This window comes from Theobroma cacao, chromosome 10 (assembly GCF_000208745.1).
Source record: "Theobroma cacao cultivar B97-61/B2 chromosome 10, Criollo_cocoa_genome_V2, whole genome shotgun sequence".
Lineage (NCBI taxonomy): Eukaryota > Viridiplantae > Streptophyta > Magnoliopsida > Malvales > Malvaceae > Theobroma > Theobroma cacao.
The window spans coordinates 18,986,855-18,994,822 of record NC_030859.1 but is presented as its reverse complement, the minus strand read 5'-3'; the positions used below and the strand labels follow the sequence as shown (position 1 = coordinate 18,994,822).

The 7,968-nt window shown below is 31.9% G+C and overlaps 2 pseudogenes; both read right to left on the bottom strand.

Moving 5' to 3' along the window:
* Positions 1-1,973, bottom strand: LOC18587213 (annotated as a pseudogene).
* LOC18587212 lies at positions 5,871-7,968 on the bottom strand (annotated as a pseudogene).

The following is a 7,968-nucleotide window of genomic DNA, read 5'->3' as shown; positions in this document are numbered from 1 at the left end:
TCAAATATTAATCTTCCTAGCTACAAGGCAAAGAGCATTCTTTTTATGCATAACAACACCAGGTATCACATCAAAGTCCAAGTCATCCTTGTTCATCCCAAACGGCATTTCCCAATCAAATTTGTAAAGAAGATTAGCAAGAGCAAGCTCCACAGTTGCAATTCCCATATGTATTCCAGGACAGCCCCTTCTGCCAGCACCAAACGGTATGAGCTCAAAATCTAGTCCTTTGTAATCAATAGAACTGCCAATGAATCTCGCAGGATAGAACTCTTTAGGGTTTTCCCAAGCTTCAGGATCTCTTCCTATAGCCCAAGCATTGACAATAACTAGTGTTTTCGCAGGTATTTCTTGCCCCCCAATATCACACTTCCTAATTGTTTCCCGTGACAATAATAACGGAGCTGCTGGTTGCAATCTAAATGTTTCTTTTATCACGGCTTTAAGATATGGTAAACCTTGAATATCATCTGCATTTACAAAACCATTGTTTCCGATCAAATTTCTGACTTCTTCTTGAACTTTCTTCATAGACCTAGGATTCTTCAATAGGAAGGTCATGGCCCAAATCACCATTGCGGCACTAGTGTCAGTTCCCCCAACAAACATATTCTGCATGAAAGGAAAAAAATTGCATAAGGTTATACTCTTAGTCTGAAGTTAGAAAATAAAAGATAATAATAAATAATCAAGAAAATTTTATCTACAACCCTAAATCTTTTAAGAATGTTTAATTTTCATCATTGACCTAAAATTTTACATTAATTATTTGCAACCTTTTTAAATTATTTCAAATCAATCATCATTCCCTTAATCAATAATCGTTAGATTCTTCACAAAATTTAACACATAAGTGCCATGTGTATTTGAATTGTTGATGGAGTTAACCTCGTGGACATACACGAGACTGATGTGTCAAGTCGCACAAAGATTTCAGCAGTTGACTGATGGATTGGAAACAATTTAAAAACATTACGAATTGATAAACATGAAAATTTTAAATCAATGGTGAAATGAATCATTCTTTAAACGATCATACATTGCAGATAATAGTTACTTCTCAAAAACAAAAGTAAAAGTTTGAGTGAAGATTGAACCATTAGCACAGCTTTTATGTGATCAAAAGTGAGATCAACTTGAAATGCACGATCCTTCCGAATTTGTAGTAAAACATTAATAATGTCCTCTTACTTAGGTTTTGACCTATTGGGATCAAGATGGTCATTAATGAGTTCTTGATAGAATCTATCAAAATCTTTGAAATTTTTTTCAAGACGATCAAGTAATCCTGATAGCCTATCAACCCAACTCATGAAAGGGAGAAAGTCAGAAACGAAAAAGCTCCCCAACATGGCTTGAGTTTCATTAAGCAACCCACAGAATCTACTTCTTTCATTCCCTTCATCGTCATACCTCTTGCTGAAGGCTATTCTACAAGTTATTGTACTAGTAACATACATCAACGACTGACTCAAATTGATTGGTTTCAAATCATCAGATGATTTGGATATTTTTTCGATCATATGAGAAATTTCATCTTCACGAATCGGATGATAAAGTAGCACTCTATTACGATTAAAGAGATGAACGATGCAAATTTTTCTAATCTCTCTCCAATAAGAATTATAAGGTGAAAAAGCCAAATCTAAAGCATTGTAAGACAACTTGTGCTGGCCAAGGAAACGAGGTCTGCTACAAAAATCAAGGTCATGAGTTTGCAAGATGGCTTTCGCCATTTTTGCTGAAGAAAAAACTAGAGTTGGTCTTAGACCAAGTTGCAAACGCATTAAAGGACCATATTTTTGAGAAAGCTTCCAAAGATAAATATGAGGGGCTGGTGAACTAGTAAGCTGGAGTAAGTTACCGATGAAGGGAAGACCAAGGGGGCCTGGAGGCTTGTGTCTATGTTTTCTTAGAAAGAAGAGGATCAAGATAGGGAGAGCTAGAATAACAAAGAAAAGCAACAATCCCATTGTAAATTTGTTAATTTTTAATCTAGTAATTCACTCAAACTTGTGAAGATCCAGAGGAAGGAGTCCCCTTTATATAGAGTTAGCCCAAACTCAGGTCCATACATTTGACATTATTTTGGAGAAGGAAACGTTTTAAAGTTTACTAGGAATCAATGAGCAGATTCATGCATGATATTAGATAGTCTACCATGCCAACCCTACGTAAGCATATGCTTTGTTCGTATCGCTATCTTTACATTGCTAATTTCAATTTTTGCCAAAAATGGTAAAATGATATCAGTGGTTTCGATAAAGGACATAAGAAAATCAGAATTCTCTAGATAAAGGATGAAATAGAGTGAGCTGGAGTTTCAATATACATCATGTGTATATGTCCATTTCTGGTTTATTCATGCTGACCCTAATGCTTGCACGTACTATTTTGGTAGACTGCCACGTGACTACTGACCTGTTCAACATCCATTTGCTTCATGGTTCCACAGAAGCAAACGTCTCTACATGTTGCCTTGCATGTCTATTGTCTAATCTATCATAATACTTGTATTACTACTTTGAACAAGTGTAATCTCTCAGCAGTGATGGACTCAGAATTTTATAAGAAATGTGGTTAAAGAGTAATTATATAAAATTATAGATTAAATTAATAATTCAATTTGAAACAAAAATTAATCATTTTTTAAATAAAATTAAATTATAATACAAAATTTCTAAAATTTGGATTTAAGAAAGATCAAAGTTAGGCCAATTAATGGTTTTAAACAATAAGTTAGATAGCTTATTACTATTCCAAGACAGATTACTTGATTTGATTAAAGGTGGTAAAATTATATATCTTAAATTTTATACATATAATAATAAAAAATTAAAAACTAAGAGTCAACACCTTCGGTCCACCCATGATCTCATCTTAATATGTTTGAAAGTGTGTGTATAAATCAATGAATGTAAATGAAGAAGTTATGTGTTTTCTACACCCTATGTGGATCCTGTTTACTCATACCCAAAACAGAAGCTACATTCAGTAGCCATATACCTCTTTTCCTCAAAATTACAACAATTTATTAGCAAGGAATTAGTTGACTGTTAGGGTTCAACATCCCCAAATTGATGATTGCTTAAAGTCAGTTTAGCTTCTTCATCACCTAGTAACAACTAATCTGTGAGGCTTAAAGACATGCACAATACTAATTGCTCAGAGCAGGAGTTCATATCACATGAAATATGAGCAAGACTTTTAAAAATTAGAGGAAAAAAAGCACAAAAATTAATGATTATGGTGGGTGCTATTAGTGTTTTTTTTTTTTCTTCTTCTATGGGTCAGAAATTAACTAAAAGAACGTCTGTGGGGCTTTAATTTCTTCATGCAATGATTTTTGTTTTTTGCGTAATAATTAAACAAAGATAGTCAAAGACGAAAATCATCAAGAAATTTATCACTTGTCCTTAGTTTAAATAATTAAACAAACGCCGCTCAATAAGATCAGGTTGTGATCTCTTAAACCAGATGTTTTATGCCATAGGAAGTCCATGCTAATCAAGTAATTGACTTGCAATGGCATTGCTGGTTTATTCGGCTTAATAAATTGCTTTTCAAAAGAAAAAAAAAACATATTTTAAATATCTCTGACAAAATTTTCGTACTAAGTCAATTTTATGCAATTGAGGGAGTGCAAAACAAACAACTGGGTAACTGTAGGCTATGACTTTTGTGTATCAAATTAAGACAAAACTTGTCTATAAGAATTTCAATTTTTAATGTAAATTGGTTCCTTTTCTCATCGAAAAGATGTTTCATGTTTATGATACTTAAAATCTTATTGAGAGATCACTTGGGTTTATGTTGAAAAACAGATAAATTAAATTGCATCTAAATCTCTTCCATATTGTTCTTACATATGAAATCATTTGGGTATCAAATAAAAGAAAAATATCACATTGAACTTAAACAAGTTTGTAATTTAGGGTTGACAATAAATATCATATATAAAAGACTATACGATTACATTTAAAAAAAAAATAAAAAGCTCTCTTTAGTAAGTTTTAAATACTCAAACTCGGCTCATTCAGCCACTCGAGTTCAACTTGACAGTAAATTAGTTACTTGTCAGTATTTTGAATCGGACCTGACTAACTTATATTATATTATATTATATATATATAGTAAAATTAATAGTTATTTATGGTTAGATGTTGGAGACCCATCTTGGACCCTTCCAATGCTTTGGTTGGGGTGAAATCTTCCTCACCTTGACAGCATTTGAGAAAACACGCTTTTCCCTTTGAAGAGGCTCCGTGGTCGGGTTTTAGTAATAGTTGAACATGATGATTTTCAGTTTTGGGTTTTATATATTTTATTTTTTTGGTTCCGTTTTTGATTGAATTATTTTTGTTATTATTTTTTATTAATGAGTTAATGAAATCTTCGTTTTGGAGAAAATTTCTTAGACCATCCTAACTCTATGGTTAAGTCTAAGAATTTCTCTTCAACTAGAAAATTTTTCGAGCAAGCTCATCTCTGCAAGCCTTCCAAAAAAAATCTCATCTTTGGAGTAATTCAAATAAAATTTTTTATTTATAATTAATTTTTAACTGCCATATTATTTTTAATTTTCTATTAATTAGTTTATCATATATACATGCATATATATATATAAAAGATAAAATTTAAATTAATTATTTGAGTTAATGGAGTGTTCGAATATAAAATTAGGATTATTTCAACACATTAGTGAAATCCTAATTAAATTCCTCACCTAGGAAAGTAGACTCGGAAATGTGACTCTTCGCATTCCCAAACAAAGTTCCATTAGATCAACTCAAATAACAAATTTTATTTTTTAAATTTATTATTTTATCATATTTCTTTTATAAGTATGTCTTTTTAAAATTTCTCTTTTTCTAATACATTAATCTAATATATTATGCATATTTTTTCATATATATATATATATATATATATATTATTTTATTTTCTACTTCCCACTATTATTTGTCTAATTNTAATATATTATGCTATTATTTTTCTATATATATATATATATATATATATATATTTTATTTTCATTCCCACATTATTTGCTAATTGAACCAGATACAATGCAAGGAAGTCATGTGCAGGCAACATCTCCTTGCCAACAAGGGGAATTCTTCAAATAAGATTGATTGTCCTCCTAACCAACTGTAGGGACATTGATTACCAACTGTAGGAATTTGTCAAAAATCTGTGAATCCTCCTCTTCCTGGTGTTAATATCCTGACAGTGACTTCAGGATTGTCCTTTTCAATTGTTGATTTAGCTACTTCTCCATTCTTTCCTACCAATTCAGGCCATGTGACTTTGTGTCCTAAAAGAAAAAAAAATAATGTAAATATTTATTACAATTTATTGTAAGTGAACTTCAATTTGAAGAATTTTTAATCTCAACAACTTCAATATATATATATATATATATGATCCAAATAATTTCATGCTTTGTTTTCATTAATCCTCTCTTGCTTGATTCACAAAATTCAAAAGTAGCATGGAGCCAATTCAATTTCTTTCGTACATATTTTCAAAATTTTATTCATGACATGTTCTAATATAGCACAACACATTATCCATCTCATATAATTTCCGCTTGCTAATTTCGTACATCCTTATTACAATTTACTAACAACTTTTAAGATTATTACTAATTATGTGAAAATATATCCTTTCATTTCGAATTATGTCACATAAATTATTTTTAAAAAAAAAGGTTCATTACTATTTAACAAAATACCCATTGCATAAAACGTTTAGCCATTTAGAATATTTGACATTCAAGTTGAAATGGTGGGTGGGGAAATCATATTCTTTTAAGAAAATGAAATCTGTTTTGCTTAAGATTTATTACTAACACATGGACATTGACCTTGAAATACACTCAATACACAATATGTAATTGATACACTCCAAACCATAGCAAGCAACCAAATAAGTTAACCCTACATGCATCAAATCAAACATTAATCTTCCTAGCCACAAGGCAAAGAGCATTTTTTTTGTGCATAGTAACACCAGGTATCACATCAAAGTCTAAGTCATCCTTGTTCATCCCAACCGGCATTTCCCAATCAAATTTGTAAAGAAGATTAGCAAGAGCAAACTCCACAGTTGCAATTCCCATATATTTTCCAGGACAGCTCTTCTACCAACACCAAAGAGTATGAGCTCAAAGTCTAGTCCTTTGTAATCAATAGAACTGCCAATGAATCTATCAGGATAAAACTCTCCAGGGTTTTTCCAAGCTTTAGGATCTCTTCCTACAGCCCATACATTGACAAAAACTAGTGTTTTGGCAGGTATTTCATACTCGCCAACATCATGCCAATATCACACTTCTTAATTGTTTCTCGTGGCAATAATAACAGAACTGGTGGTTGTAATTTAAATGTTTCTTTTATCACAGCTTTAAGATACGGTAAACCTTGAATATCATCTTCATTTACAAAATTATTTTTTCCAATCAAATTTCTGATTTCCTCTTCAACTTTCTTCATAGACCTAGGATTCTTCATTAGGAAGGTCATGGCCCAAATCACTGTTGCAGCACTAGTGTCAGTTCCACCAACAAAGATATTTTGCATAAATAGGAAAAAATTGCACAAGGTTGTATTCTTAGAGTGAAGTTAGAACAAATAAATACAATAAGTAATCAAGTAAATTTTATCTACAACTCCATATTTTTTAAGAATGTTTAATTTTTATCCTTGACCTAAATCTTTCACATTAAATATGTGCTATCTTTTTAAATTATTTCAAATCAATCCATCCTTCCATTAGTCAATGGCCATTAGATTCTTCACGGAATTTGACACATAAGTGCCACGTGTATTTGAATTGTTGATGGATTTAGCCATGTGGACATACACATGAGACTAATGTGTCAAATTGTATAAAGATTTTAATACTTGACTGCGGAAGGATGGATTTGAAACAATTTAAAAAAATTTCGAATAGGTAAATATGAAAATTTTAAATCAATGATGAAAATAATCATTTTTTAAAAGATCATATATTGCAAATAATAGTTATTTCCGAAAAACCAAAGTAAATGTTTGAGTGAAGATCGAACCATTAGCACAGCTTTTATGTGATCAAAAGTGAGATCAACTTCAAATACGTGATCCTTCCAAATTTGGAGTAAAACATCAATAATATTTTCGTGCTCTGATTTTGACCTATAGGGGTCAAGATGTTTATCAATAAGTTCTTGATAGAATAAATTGAAGTCTTTGAAATTTTTTTCAAGACGATTGAGTAATCCTGAAAGTCTATCAACCCAACCCATAAAAGGGAGACAGTCAGCAACAAAAAAGCTCCCAAACATGGCTTGAGTTTCATTAAGCAACCCATGGAATCTACTTCTTTCACTACCTTCATCATCATGCCTCTTGCCGAAGGCTATCCTACAAGTTATTGTACTAGTAACATACATCAACAACTCACTCAAGTTGATTGGTTTCAAATCGTAAGAAGATTTGGACATTTTTTCAATCATGCGGGCAATTTCACTTTCTCGAATCGGATGATAAGGTAGCACTCTATTATGATTAAAGAGATAAACGATGCAAATTTTCCTAATCTCTCTCCAATAAAAAGTATAAGGTGAAAAGGCCAAATCTAAGGCATTGTAAGACAACTTGTGCTGGCCAAGGAAACGAGGCCTACTACAAAAATCAAGGTCATGAGTTTTCAAGATGGCTTCGGCCATTTTTGCTGAAGAAACAAGCAGAGTTGGTCTTAGACCAAGTTACAAAGACATTAGAGGACCATATTTTTGAGAAAGCTTCCAAAGATAAATATGAGGGGCTGGCGAACTAGTAAGCTGGAGTAAGTTACCTATCAAGGGAAGACCAAGGGGGCCAGGAGGATTGTTTCTATGTTTTCTGAGAGAGAAGAGGATCGAGACAGTGAGAGCTAGAATAACAAAGAAAACCAACAATCCCATTGTAAATTTGTGAATTCCTG